This window comes from Diceros bicornis, chromosome 1, assembly GCF_020826845.1.
Source record: "Diceros bicornis minor isolate mBicDic1 chromosome 1, mDicBic1.mat.cur, whole genome shotgun sequence".
In the NCBI taxonomy this organism is placed as follows: Eukaryota; Metazoa; Chordata; class Mammalia; order Perissodactyla; family Rhinocerotidae; genus Diceros; species Diceros bicornis.
Window position 1 is genome coordinate 63,442,092 of NC_080740.1, and position 15,733 is coordinate 63,457,824.

A 15,733-nucleotide genomic window follows, 5' to 3' on the forward strand; every position below is an offset into this window, starting at 1 on the left:
CCCCGAATGGTTTCTGCTATTGGCTCCTGGAAATTGTCCATTGTTCTTTCATTTCTTTGAGCTGAAACAGGATTGGCAAACTACAGCCCACAGGCCAAATGCAGCCCGCAGCCTGGTTTTGTATGGCGCAAAAGCTAAGAATGGTCTTTACAGTTTTAAATGGTTGGAGGGAAAATGAAAAGAGTAATATTCCATGACATGTAAAAATTGTATGAAATTCCATTTTCGATGTCCAAAAATAATTTCATTGGCACACGGCCATGCTCATTCTTTACATATTGTCTAGGGCTGCTTTCTTGCTACAACAGCAGAGTTGAGTAGTTTGATAGAGACTGTATGTTCCCCAAAGCCTAAAAGGTTTACTATCCGATCCTTTACAGGAAAAGTTTGCTCACCCCTGGGTTAAACATTGCCCTCTCTCTCTTTTTTTAAAATGCAAATACCTGTTGGTCTAGCAACTTCTGAGATCCCTAATGCCTTTGTGAGAATGTGTGTATCTGGTCACTTTCAGCCCTGCAGGGAAGAAGGAGCACTGGATGCCTGAGAGGGCATCATCTGAACCCACAACGATCCATCTAGGCCTCCAGGGGCACATTTGTCACGCTACAGTTTGTTTTGGAATTTACATAAATGCTGCCTTATTGCCTTTAGCTCCTAAGGATAAGATAACTAGTGCCCCCTGATGCCTCCCCACACAGGGTTAAACCTAGTTAGCCTAGTAATCCTAGTGAGCCTGCCATAGAGAAATGTTTAGTAAATGTTAGTTGAATGTGAGGGTGAGGAAGTGAGTGAAACAAAGCGAATGTTTATGTACAAAAGTATATGAGTCAATAAACATAAACGAGTGACTGAATAAATGTATGAATTAATGAATAATTGAGTGATTGAAGGGTTTGATGAAAGAAAGAAGACATAAATGAGTGTATGAGGGAGAGAATTCTTCTAAGAATGAGGAAGTGAACAAAGAAATAAGTACGTAAGTGAATGAAGGAGGGAGGGATCTGTGGGGTAGATGAGGGAGCAGGTGAAGGCAGGCTATGGGGTCTCAACGAATGCCACGTAAGCGAGATAAAGGGTGTCGCTGCCAAGCTTTGCTGATCTCATCCTTTTGCCTTGCCTGCTCATGCCCTGGCAGCTGTGGGGATTTTGAGCTTAATCGATGCCCTCCCTTGCTGAGGGTGTGCCCATGCTTTAGTGCTTTAGCGTCTGGGGCTTCTGTCGGAGGACAATAACACCTACACCCCTGGGCTTGAGGCCAGACAGCCAGGCCTGCAGGACTGTGGCCTCCCATACATGGAAAAAATGTGCCTTCAGCTGCTGCATCCTCAGCCCCATCCCTTCCATGCACTACAGGTGAACAGGATCTACCCAAAAGCTGAGTGACCCACGAAGGCACACTTTCCAGGTGCAAGGGATGGGCAAAGTGTTAGTTTGGAATGAAATTCATGGCCAAGGTCATCCTAGCCAGATAGGAAAACGTGGAATCAAAAACACTCTACCCAAAGTAGGTCCCTCCAGTTATTCTGTGTCCTTTACAGCGCATATTTTATTCGCCTGTGTCCTTGCTTTTTGTTTTGTGTGTGATTGTTGTTTTGCCTGCTCCCTCACTAGAATATAAGCGCCATGTGGACAGGCACATGGGAATCTCAATAAATATTTGTTGAAAATGAGAGAAACATTGTCTGGAAAACAAGTAAAGTAAACCAACCTCTTGATTCAGCTGGTCCCGTCTCCCACTGGTGGACCTGACCTGACTCTGCCACCAAATCCTGCATGTGACCTTCAGCACATCATTTCCCCTCTTTGAGGCTCAGGGGATTAAATGAGATTATCTTCAGGGCCCCTTCCAGCTCTCACATGCTAGGATCCTAAAGCCAAGTGGAGGGAGCTTTGAATTTTTTAGGATTCATATAGTTAATATGAACCTGAGTCCCCTGGTCACAACGCTTTTAAAAAAAGTTTGGCTATTACATAAGAGACAGCCATTTTACCTGGCCTATGATGGGGTAAAGTGACACTGGGTGTGGTAACATCTCTGTTTTGGCCAACAGCCAGCTGAGCATTATGTGTGACTATTCCTCTCCCTCAGGCTTTGCCAAGCCTCTGGGCAGAGCCAAAGTCCAGCCTCATTTCCTGCTGCCTATGCCTTCTGAAAGCCATAAAAGTGTGCCATAAAACCCCCACGGGAGAAATGACTGGGAAACCTCTTCTCAGACGTCTTTGCAGGATTCTCAGAAACTGGGCAAACTCTTCCTAACTCAGCCCAGCCAATGAGGTACAGAGAGCTAGAGAGGGCTTGTCTGAAGGTTCCAGCCCTCACTGACTCCTGCGCTTCGAGAATCCTCCATCCCTACAGCCAGCACCACTTGATCCTACCTCCAGAGTGCGCACGTTGTCCTGCACTGTAGGAGCTCTAAGAGGGCCCTCTCTGAAGTCAGGCTGTTTAGGTTTGAGGCTCAGCTCTGCTTACTTGCTGGCTCTATGGCCTTGGGCAAATTACGATAATATGGTTTTGCCTTGACTTTCTCATCTGTAGAATGGGAGTGGTGATAATAATCATAGTATTTAGCCCTTTGGTTTGTTGTGAAGATTATGTGAGATAATAAAGTGTTTAGGAATAGGTGATCCCTGGCAGGTGTTCTGTAAACATTAGCTCTTGTGTTTGTTATGAATTCCAAAACCTGTTTTGGTTTTCCACATCTTATCTCAGTGAGATTGTACACCTCTTAAGGGCAGGGACTATGCCTTCTTTGCAACCCCATCCTCACGTGCCTCACCTAGGGCTCAGAACACTCAGAACACTTGTCGATTGGAAGGCATTAGACATTCCCAAATCGTTGCTCTTTAAGTGCTTCAGGAGGTCTGCTAGTCAAAACACGTGGGCACTGGCCCCTAGTCCTCTTTTAAGAAAAATGACAGCTATGTTTTGTGGGAAACCATTGGTTGGGAGAAGAGGCTGAGTTAGGGAACATCAAGGGAAGGTAAAGAACAAAAAGGAAAACTTCCCCCCCAAATATACCTGGATTGTTATGTGTTACATTCTAACACAAGCTGAAGAGAGAACTGGGAGGAGGACAGTTTCTTCACATTTGTCCCAGGCAGTTTAGACAATGACCTCCTGAAAGCAGACTCTACAAACATTTACTGAGCGCTGAGGTATTGTTCTAAAGGCTGGAGATACAAATAAGGAATTTACAGTTGTTCTAAGGACAGGCTAAAATTAGGGATCCCCTTCCTCTTAATGCAAGTCCATGTTTCCATGCCTTTTTGGCACAGTGAGATGAAAATACCAGGACACCTGGAAACAGAGATTGTCTGAAAGGTTCTACTCTCCCTTTACTTCCTATCAAATGCAGGGTCCTGAAAGGTCAGATGCATCGAGTGTGCAAACAGCCTGGGACCCAAGCGTGCGTGATTCACTCAGTGAAGGGAGAAGGCAGCAGAGGGCTTGCTGGAAGGGCAGGCAGTCAACCTCTTCAGGCACCACAGGCGGGCCCTCCGGGCAGGGATGGTGGCCTGTGATGGCAGTCAATCAAAACTATTTGAATCTAATTTGAGACAGTAGGGGACAAGCTTCTCCTGATTTCTGCAGAATCTTACAACACCAAGAAGCATGCTTTCCAGAAAGGGGCGTTAAGCTCTGATTTCAGAAATGTCATGTGTCCTTTTCACTCATTGTAGATCCCTGAGCCTGTCTAGAAAGGACACCAGGATCTTGGTGGACTTTGCAGCCACATCCTATCAATCCCATTAGAAGGAAACGTTGTTACGTGACCGACCACGTCAGAGGTCTCAGCCTCTGTGTGGGGTGTTTTCCCAAGGGTCTCCTATAATAATAATCCAGAAGAGGAAGGCAGACTTGCCAACACAAAAGGTCTCAGGCAGTGTTTCAGGGTACCATGAGGGCTCCAGATCCAATGGTTTCTGAGATTGTAAATCCTTCATTTACTGAGGGGTCTTAATTACTCAAAGGGAGCAAAGACAACCACATTGGGTGGGATAGTGAGCAATTATCTGTTTCGCCTTTTTAAAAATGTCACTTGTGGTTGCTGTGATATCTTTCGAGAAATTAAAAAAATAATAAGAGCCAAGAAACACATGGCGAGAAGTTAACTTTCTGAAGATGCCAAGTGGACATGACATTGTCAGATGATTTGGGGGCTCACTAAATTCGTTAGAAGGAATTTTTTTAACTTTCCTTTCAGTCCTACTTCAATTTGCTTCTCCAGCTATCTCCTCCAAAGTGAGGCCCATAAACCTATAAAAATTGACAAGTCCTTAGAGAAAAACTATTAAACCTCAACTAAGCCAGATGAAGGAATTTAGAACCAGGCAGGTTGAATAACTTGTCCAGGATTACACGGTGAAAGAACGGCAAAGCAGGGAGCCATACTCAGAGAAATCTAAATTCACAACCAAGTTCCTGATGATTATGCTGTATTGTCTCTTGACTGGTTTTGGTCTGCTGCTTCCCCATCCAACTCTCCCTGTGGGTCCATTTTCCTTAGTTCAGCAAAAAACTGTCAGCCTCACTCTCTCTACCATAAAAAGTCGCTTTCTAAGGGTGTAATGTAGTCTGTATCACAGGTGGGTAGATCATGGAAATTTCTAGATGCTCAGAGACTGCTCTTCTTTGGGATACTCCTGTCTGGAAAATGCGAGGGAAGGACCCTGGTGTAGGACAGATAGGTTTCTCGCACACTCTGCACTATCCTGGTGAGCCAGTAGCCTATGTCGCCGATCCCTAGGACCTAGCACAGTGCTCGGTACTTAGTAGAGGCATAACAAGCATCTTCTGCGAATACATGCCATGAGAGGACCCACAGCACACTGAAGAGGAGCTCTGTGTGTTTAAATTTTTATGGGCTTTAATGAAACCCAGTGAGAGAATTTAATTATAATTGCTGCCAAGCAGTTACTTCTTCAAGTGGACTGTTGTGACTAGGAGGGCAAGGGTTATAATTAAGGTTTTGGTATTTCAAAAAGCACTAATAGTACCCCATCACCCCATCAGACTCTGATTTGGTGCTAAAATCCTGCCTTGAAGGCAGTAGGCTGTTGGGCTCAGGAAAGCGTGAGGTAGACAATGGAAAGGGGAGTGGTAGGGCCAGAGATTTCTGTGCTCCACCAAAGGACCTAGCTTAAAGAAGAGGATTTTGTCTTTGTGGTTTGAGGTGTGAGTTGCATTTTCTGTTTTTTCTCAAGAAGCCAATGCAGAGCACAGCTATAGGGAGTGCCAGACCTCACCCTTTGCCAGAAGCCTCAGGATGTATGAGAATAGCCAAATTCAGTGTCAGGAAAGAGACTCTTGAATACGTGTCCCCCACATACGGGGTCAGTCACTCATTACTGGGTCTTCCTCAAAGGGAATCTGGACTATTGTGGCTGGCCCTTGTGTCCTAAAGAATGAATCTTTCCTTCTTCATCCAGTCCCCCTGAGAAAGTCCTATCACCTGCCTCTTCTCCTCACACATCAACCTTATATGTCTCCCATCTCATAATAGTAACAATGGTAACTGTTAATTGGGTACTTTATATGAGCGAGACGTTGTGCAAAGTACTTTGCATGCATGTTCTGATTGAATTCTCACAAGAATTCTATGAGGTAGCTACTATTATTGCCCCTTTTATAGATGAGGAAACTAAGGCTCAGAGGAATTAAGTCTGAGCCTCACATAGTCAGTAGGTTACAGCACTGAAATTCAAACCCAGTTCAGACTGTCCCAAAAGTCCACTCTTTCTCTTAGCCGTGGCTGCATAGTGTCTCAGGGAGTTACAGAAATCCACCTAGTCAGTGACTGTCCCCACAGGGTGCTCCTTGAGTAAAGCAGTGGGACTCCGGGGTTCTTTAAGGATGTGAACTGAGAGTATGGGGGTCCATGTCGGTTGGGGTTTTTCAAGCCTCTATAAAGATGTTCCGAGCACCACCTTTTCTCCCCAACAGAGGCCCTCAGACAAATAAATAAATCAGGAATTTATCTTCATCAAACAAGGTTTATGAAAAAACATTTTACATCTGGTAAACAGCTCTTGGCAACCCTTCAGAATACTATTATAACCATTAATGAATTGAATCAGTAATTTAAAATCTGCCCACAAAGAAAACCCCAGATCTAGACAGGTTTACAGGTGAGTTCTTCCGTACTTTCAAGGAGGAGATACTTCCACTTCTAACAAATTCTTCCAAAGAATGAAAGAAAGGAAAGCATTCCCCAACTCATTCATGAGGCTAAGATATTCTTAATATCAAAACCAGAAAAAAGAAAAAAAACATAAGATAGGAAGATTTGAGTTCTACCTCACTCATAAACATAGATGCAAAAACCCTCAAGTGTAGGGGCTGGCCTGGTAGTGTAGTGGTTAAATTCGTTTACTCCACTCCCGGCGGCCTGGGGTTCACAGGCTCAGATCCTGGGCACGGACCTAGGCACTGCCTATCAAGCCATGCTGTGGCAGGTGTCCCACATAAAGTAGAGGAAGATGGGCATAGCTGTTAGCCCAGGGCCAATCTTCCTCAGCAAAAAAAAGAGGAAGATTGGCAACAGGTGTTAGCTCAGGGCTACTCTTCCTCACACACACACACAAAAAAACCCTCAAGTGTATATTAGCAAACCAAACCCAGTAATGTATGAAAATAGACTACAGCATGATTAAGCTGGGTTTTTCCCAGGATTGAAGGGTTGGTTTCATATTACAAAATTAATTGGTATAATTTAGCACATTAACAGATTAAAGGAAAAAAACCATGTGATCTTTTCGACAGATACAGAAAAAAAACTTGATAAAATTTTATATCCATTCATTATATAGATAATTTTTTAAATCTTAGCAAGCTAGGAACAAAAGGGAATTTCCTTAACATGACAAATGAAATCTATATAAAATCTACAGTGAACATCATACTTAATGGTGAAATGTTGAAGGCATTCCCTTTAAGATTAAGAAAAAGAACAGAATGCCTGTTATGTTTCTGCTCAGCACTGTCCCTCCCAGAGCACCTAGCCAGTACAGTAAGGCAGGCAAAAGAAATAAAAGGTTAAGTATTTGAAAGGAAGAAACATGGCTGTCATTATGCATATGCCCATAGAAAGAACTCAAAAGAGTCTAGAAAAATTTATTACGAATAAATATGAGCTTAGCAAGGTTACTGGATACAAATCAATACAAGAAAGTTACTTATATTTCTGTACCCTAAAAAGAAAACAAATAGAAAACTAATTTTTTAGAAAATACCATTTACAATAGTAACTAAATTTTTAAATCTCTGGGAATAAATCCAACAAAAGACATGCAAGCCCTTTATGGAGAAAATTTATAAAACTTTATTGAAAGACATTAAAGAAGGCCTAAGATGAATGAAGAATTATGCCATGCTCTTGGATAGAAAGATTATTTTAAAGATGTTGATTCTCTCCAAATTTATCTGTAAATTCAAATCCCAATGTTTGTTTGTTTGTAACTCAAAGGGTGATTCTAAAATTTAAATGGAAGAACAGGGGCCGGCCCGGTGGCACAAGCAGTTGAGTGCGCGCGCTCCGCTGTGGTGGCCCGGGTTCGCCAGTTCAGATCCCGGGCGCGCACCGACACACTGCCTGGCAAGCCATGCTGTGGCGGCGTCCCATATAAAGGGGAGGAAGATGGGCAAGGATGTTAGCCCAGGGCTGGTCTTCCTCAGCAAAAAGAGAGGAGGATTGGCAGATGTTAGCATAGGGCTGATCTTCCTCACAAAAATAAATAAATAAATAAATGGAAGAACAAAAAGCCAACAGCCAAGATACTTCTAAAGAAGATGATGGAATTTGGTTGGGGTGAGGAGTGGGACCTACCCTATCAGATATCAGATTTTATTTTTAAAACTATAGTATTAAGATGACATGGATTTAGCATAGGGATTCTATTAAATCAATGGAACATACTGGAGAACCCAGAAATAGACACAGCATGGAGACTTGATTTATGACAGTGTGGGTTTTGCAGATCAGAAGGGGAGGATGAAGTATGGTGCTGGGCTAATTGGGTATCTGTGTGGAAAAAGATGAAATTGGATTCCTCCTTGTCAAAAATCAATTCCAGGTGGATTAAAGACTTAAATGTGAAAGGCAAAACTATAAAACTTTTAGAAGACAACATAGGAGCATATCTTTATGACCTTGAGATTAAAAACAATTTGTATTCAAGATTTTTTTAAAGTATAGACCATAAGGGAATATATTGTAAATTTGACTATTAAAAATAAGAACTTTAGTTCAGCAAAAGACACCCTAAAGTAAAAATACAAGCTACAAAGAATTCATATCCAAAATATTAGTCCTCTATAACTTAGTAAGAAAATAATAAATAATAAATAACCCAAAAGAGGGAATAGACGAAGGGCATGAACAGGCGTTTCACATGAGAAACGAGAATGGCCCATAAACATCTGAAAACACTCAAGCTCATTAGTATACTCAGAGAAATTAATTTGAAAGCACGATGAGATATCATTTCACACCCACCTTAGGTAGGTATTAAAAAGCTGGGCATTACTACATGTTGGCGAGTTTGTGGGATAACAGGAGCTGTCATTTGCTGCTGGTGGATGTGTAAATTGTTACAGCCACACTGGGAAAAAGTTTATTACCTAATAAAACTGAGCAGACTCATAACCTGTGGCCCATCAATTCCACTTGTGGGTGTATATCCTGGAGAAACTCTTGTATGTGTGCACAGGGGACATATACAAGAATGTTCATAGCAACATCGTTCCAAAGAGCCCCAAAATGAAAGTCACCCAAATGACACATAAATGATAGAATGGTTAAATGGCGGTATATGCATACAATGAAATACGAGACAGCAGTGAAAATTAACCACAAACGCACACAAAAACTTGGCGTTGAACGAAAGATACAAGTCACAAAAGAATCACAGAACGTGAATCCATTCATACTGAGTTCAAAAACAGGCAAACCTAAACAGTATATTGCATGCCAAAGTGCTAAAACTTACACAGAAAAGCATTGGAATGATTAATGCAAATTTCAGCATTGTAGTTACTTCCTGGAGGAGGGAAGAGCTCTGATTATAGAAGAATATGCAGAGGGTCTCTAACTACAGTATTCGATTTCTATTTTCATTCTGTTTCTTAAGTTGAATGGTATGTCTACAGGTGTTAGTTTTATTAGTATTCTTTAAACGATACATAAAATTATATACACTTATTTGTATGCATAATATGTCTATAATTTAAAATTTTAATAACAGGGCAGAGGTGGGGCACGAGGGGTATGCAGAGGTCAGGAGAGACAGAAACAGTGGATGTGGCCTGCTCAAAGAGTCGAGAAAAGACCCCAAGGCTGAAGTGAAGGAGCGAGGGAGAAGTGGTGGGAGGTGAGGCTGGAGAGGAAAGCAGGGGCCAGATCACAGAGAATATTCTAAGCTTCGGTAACTGCTAGGGAGCCATAAATCTAGTAGTCTCCACAGCATTACACAATATCACCCCTGCTGACCTCTCCGTGTACTTTAGAAAAAAAAATTTTTTTGAAGTGGCCCTAAACGGACCTGCTGCCAGCTCTTAAATGAATTCTCTTTCTCAGACAATGTTTTTACTCTCAGGGCAAATAAATAGCATTGGGTGGCTGCTCTCTGCTCACCATGAGTGGGGAGGGTTTGCAGGCTGGACCGCTCTGAGACAGGCTTAGATGGAGAAGGAAAGAGAGCGGTCTGGATGAAGGAGCTCTCCCTCTGTTGGGCCCTCGGTTCTGCCAGGGAAGGAAGAAGAAAAACAAATGAAAACAACTTAATATTCCACCTGCCATCAGGTCTTGTCCATATTACAAGGGACACTGGACACAGACAGTGGTCATCTTGAACATAACATACCCATGAGCATAAAACCAGAACGTTGAGGGCCAGCCCCTATGGCCTAGTGGTTAACTTTGGTGCTCTCCACTTCAGTGGCCTGGGTTCGGTTCCCCGAGCACAGACCTACACCACTCGTTTGTCAGTGGCCATGCCGTGGGCTCACATACAAAAAGAGGAAGACTGGCAACACATGTTAGCTCAGGGCGAATCTTCCTCAGGAAAAAAAAAAAACAGAATGTTGGGTTTGGCTGGACGGTTTTTTTCTGCGTTACACAAACATGTCTCATGTAGATGACCCCTTCAGCTACATTGAGATCTGGAAATGATAAGTGTTAACCTTGGTGTTCTACAGAAAGGGCTCTGAGCTTAGGGTCCTTGCTTCTGGTATCAACCTGACCTCCCCTTTGCTGGCCACCTCCAGGAAATCATGTAATCTTTTTATCTCTGTTTCCTCACCTATAAAAATGGGGATACTGACAATGAGGCCTGTCTATAGTAAGTTAGCGTTGGAGTCGTAGGATGCGAGAGTGAAATATCTCTTGGAAATCAAGGCAGGCCTCTCCTGGCAGCGCCCAGATCACCTTGAACTTCCCCGACTCCAACATGCGCCATGTTTATATAATTATGAGTTCAACTGCCTTCCCCGGTATACATGGTTAGTTCCACATGGGGAAGGAGTCTTGTGTGTTGTTTGTTTATTGCATTAACCTCAGTGCCTAGGACCAAATAAGATCCAGACATTGTGATTGCTGAATGTGGCTCTTAAGTCTCTTTTAATCTACAGAGGGGAATGAGTTTTTAACTTTATAAAGTCCGATGGTCAACTTCGGATTATCCATAGTGGTGGGTACAGAAATTACTGAATAACACCTAATTTTCTGTCTCTAAAATGCAGCCCTTCTCTCAACCCTGAGTGAACACTCTGTAGGTTCCAGGCCCTCGTTAGCTCTTGGGAATACTGAGATGCAGGATCGCAGTGGGGTCCAGGATAGTTCACACTCTGTTGAAGAAGACAGTCACCCCCATGCCCACCAAGTGATGGAAAGGCATGAGCCCTGGAGGAAATAGCTGAGGGCCACAGCATGGGAGGGGAGGGGGACAGCAAACTTAAATTTTGGAAAGCTGGGGACATTTTCCTCTAGAACAGAGGAGTAGGGTTGCTTGTTCCCATCCCCCATCACATTCTTGGGTCCTCCTCTCTGTCCAAACCTTGCAGGGCTGTTGCATAAAAGGAGGTACTCCACCCACCCCATCTCCACCCTATGCAGCAGCTAATCTCTTTGCAGATCAAAATAAGTAATATTTACATGGATTGTTTTATTTAATCCTCATAACAACTCTATGAGAGAAATACCATTATTCCCCCCATTTTACAGATGAGGAAGTGAAAGAGCTCCAGAATTCAGTACTTGCCCAAGATCACAAATCCTGGTAAATGCTAGAGCCACATGCCTGAGTACTAAGCTAGACCTCATCTCCAGACTCCTGAGAGGGAGCCGCATTCTCTATGCCCGCCCATGTGGCTGATGGGGAATGCTTAGGGGCCAGCAGAATTTTGCAACAACTCTGTGCCAGGCTCCATGCCCTCCACCTCCCTCATTTAATACCTGAAGATGGGAAAACTCCCAGAGGCCACACAGCTGTAGATCCTTCTGTTATTGATAAAGACTTCTTTTAAATGAGTCATTTCCTTCAAAAAGCAGGAAAAAATATTTTTAGATCGTAGGAGAAATACCTACCCCCACCCTCAAAAACTACCCTCTCTCTGATCCTGCTCAGGTCCAAACCCTATGCCAGGAAGGACCAGTAGCTGGAGGACCTCACAGTGGCCTTACAAACCCCTTGTGGATGGGGATCTGAGTTCACAATTGACCCCAGGGAACCACCTGCCAGGCCCCTTCACTTAGAAAGGCTGGTCTTCGATCCCAGTGACAGGAACAGACTTGTCTCCTTAGAAGTTGGCCATCTACCCAGTTGTCTTCATTTACTGGGTGGGGCCTTCATTGTCTTGTTCTCTCTGACCTTCTTGCCTGCTAGTTTCTCTCTTCTCTGCCTTTATCTATCTTGCTCTCTTTTCTTATCACTCCAGTCATTCATCCCTTCATTCATTTTTGGTTTTACCTTATTTATTGAACCTCTGCCTGATCCATAGGTTACAACTCTTGATTTCTCTCCTATTCAGGTGGCCCCCTACCGTGAGGATCACTTGCTAGCTGCCCACTATTAAGCTGAGCCATCTCTATCCCCTTCCCTGACCAATTCCAGAGCTTGGGCTGGGTCACGCTAAGGCCATTTGGATGTTTCCTGCCAACTAGATAATATATTCACATTTTTGACAGTTTTATTGAACTATAGTTCAACCATTTTAAGTATACAGTTTAATGACTTTTGGCAAATGTATAAAGGTGTGTAATGACTGCCAAAATCAAGATATAGAACATTTCTATCACCCCAAAAAGTTTTCGTGTGCCCCTTTGCAATCAATCCTCTCTCCCCACCTCTGGCTCTTGGCAATCTTTAATCCATTTTCTCTCACTATAGTTTTGGCTCTTTTTTTTTTTAAATGTCATACAAATGGCACAATAGAATATGTAGTCTTGTGTGTCCTGCTTTTTTTATTTAGGATGATGTTAAGATTCATCCGTGTCATTGCATGTATTGCTGAGGAGTTTTCCCCTGTGGTAATTCCACAATTTGTTTATTCCTTCACCAGCTGATTGACATCTGGGTTGTTTCCAGTTTTTGGCTAAAATGAATAAAGCTGCTATGAACATTTATGTACAAGTCCTTATATGGACGTATGTTTTCGTTTCTCTTTGGTAAATACTTGTGAGTAGGATTGCTGGGTAGCGTGGTGAGTGTATATTTAACTTTCTAAAAAATGGCCAACTTGTTTTCCAATGTGGTGGCATCATATCACATTCCCATCCGCAGTATATTACAGTTCTAGTTGCTCTACATTCTCACCAACACTTGATATGGTCAGTCTTTTTAATTTTAGCCATTCTCACAGGTGTGCAGTGGTATCCCGTGGTGGTTTTAATTTGCATTTTCCTGATAACTGTTGATGTTGAGCATGTTTTCATGTGCTTGTTGGTCACTCACTATATCTTCTTTTGTGGTATCTTTTGCCCATTTTTTATTGGGTTGTTTGTCTTCTTCTAAATGGGTTGTAAGAGTTTTTCCAATCTTTTTTTTATTCTCCTTTTTCTTTTTCCTTCCTCCCTCTATCCCTCTGGCTCTGTCTCTTTCTCCCATTGTGTCTCTGTTCCAGTTTCTGACTCTCTCCCCCACTCTCAGAGTTGTCCACTATCTCCCTCTCTCTCCCTCCTGCTCCTTTGCCTCTTTCCTCCTTCTCCACTTGTGTTCTCTCTTCTCCTCCAGGACACCTCAAAACCTGAGAATCTGGCCTCCCTTCCCATCCCATATTAGAAAGAACTCCATCACACGCCCACTGATTTCAGTCCTGGCCAGGTTCCGCGTTCCAAATAGGGGGAAAGCCCTCCTCTCCCAATGAAGACCTAGGGAAGTAAAAAGACAGAGCTTGGTGTAATGAGGGGATGGCTTTGCATTCTGGCATCTTCCTCCTCCCTAAATAATGTTTATGGATAGAAGGGCTTTTTACTCAAACATAACATTGGAAAGTCATGAGTGTTAAGTGAAGTTCACCCTGCTTAATCAGTGGTCCAACAGTCTCCACAAACATAAGATTAGTTGTTCACATAACAAGGCTCTCCCTTGACACATCTCCCAAGCCCAGCAGGGATTTATCTTGCACAGTCACAGGTAAGGAGCCCAAAGCCAGCAACTCTTCATGTCTGTTTAAGGGAATCAGTTGACAATATTTGATTGCAAAGCTCAGAACACTTTATGCAATGTTAGAGATCCTTGGATGGGTGACCATGGAATGTTTTTTTTAAGAGCTTATTGACGTATAATTCACATGGCATACAATTCACCCATTTAAGGTGTACAATTCAGAATGTGCAACCACTACCACCACAATTTTATAACATTTCCTCACCTCAAAAAGAAACCCTGTACTCTTTAACTATCACCCCCATATCCCCTTATATCCCCAGCCCCTGAAACTACTAATCTACTTTCTATGTCTATAGATTTGCCTATTCTGGACATTTCATATGATTATGTAATATGGTCTTTTGTATCTGGCTTCTTTCACTTAGCATAATGTTTTCAAGGTTTATCCATGTTCTAGCAGGTATCAATACATCATTCCTTTTATGGCTGAATAATATTCCATTGTATGGATATACTATATTTTGTTTATCCATTCATCAGTTGATGGACATTTGGATTATTTTCACCTTTTGGCTATTATGAATAATGCTGCTATAAACATTAATGTACAAGTTGTGTGGACATAGGTTTTCATTTCTCTTGGGTTCTAGAAGTGGACTTACTGGGTCATATGGTAATTTTATGTTTATTCATTTGAGGAAATGCCAGACTATTTTCCAAAGGGGCTACACCATTTTACATTCCCACCAGCACTATATGAGAGTTTCTATTTCTCTACATTCTTGCCAATACTTGTTATTAACTGATTGGAATGGTTTTCTGATCCTATAACCAGACTGGATTCTTAAAATGTCATACATACATACACAACCACACATATATTTCTAGACAATCATCAACACAGACACACACACAACTGTATAGTCATGCATACCTGCATACACCTCTAGAGTTCACAGACATACACACAGAATCCCACATAGACATTTACAATCACAACCTCGTACAATCACACATAGCATATGTGCATATCAATCCACAGACCCACATGTGTGAACATAATCAGACATATAATAGACCAATGCCATCATATACATACATACAATTGTTGTGGGTTCTGAACAAACATACACATTTGCACTCAGAACCAGAGACATATGCACTCAGTAATGTATTCACACCTGCCCAAACACACATACGCAAACAATAGTTGTACCCACAAAAGCATAGTCCTAAAAAGGTACACATATATAGTTACCATCACTTATGGGTGAATAAGTGAAGACAGATTAAATGTATTGATTCTGGATGGCATGGAGATGGTTGAGGTTTCATTAGTCCTTGGTGCCCTGGGTAGGAAGACCTTTTTATTCATTCATCTGTTCTTTAAGCTACAAGTACATATTGAGCACATAAGAAATACAATGATGAACAAGACATAGTCCCTGCCCTCATGGAACTTACTAGTGAGGGGATGGTCAGTAAATGAACAAGGAAACAATCACAGTCTGTGATTCGTGCCAAGAGGGAAATAAGCAAGGTAATATGTTAGGTAAAAGGCAAGGTCCCAGGATAGTAGGCAGTTTGCAGGAGCATTTAGCATTGTTGCTGTCTCTTTCATCCTGAAAAGTGAACAGGATTCAGATTCACCTTCCGTAAGTCACTGGATAAACGTGTGTGTGTGTGTGTGTGTGTGTGTGTGTGTGTGTGTTAGTACTAGCATTAATAAGAGTGTGGGCTCATGACCTAGACTACCCAGTTTTAAGCTTTGTTTCATAATAGTTCGGTGACCTTTCTTTCCCTCAGTTTCTCATTCAAACATGGGGATGATAATAGTAACTGTAATAAAGATTAAATTAGCTGAAACTTGTAAATCACTTAAAACTGCCTGGCAAGTGTTAAGTTCTCAATCAATATTAGCCGTCATATCACTTCCCAAGAGTAGGTTTTCGTATAGGGAGATGAGTGGAGTGGGAGATGAGGAGGAGGGTCTGGGGGGCGCAGACCAACAAGCCTGGCAGTGCCCTGTTGACTGTAAATGGATGGGTCTTCATCCTCTGTCGTAACTGAGCAATCTTTTGGAATGCAGCCCTGGCATGCCACCCCGACAAGCCATAAACCAATCCAT

General features: G+C 42.4%; 1 protein-coding gene across 4 annotated transcripts in view; it reads left to right on the forward strand.

Moving 5' to 3' along the window:
* SH3RF2 (SH3 domain containing ring finger 2) overlaps positions 1–15,733 on the forward strand; it is a 133,331-nt gene that overhangs the window by 84,878 nt on the left and 32,720 nt on the right. The window lies entirely within an intron of this gene.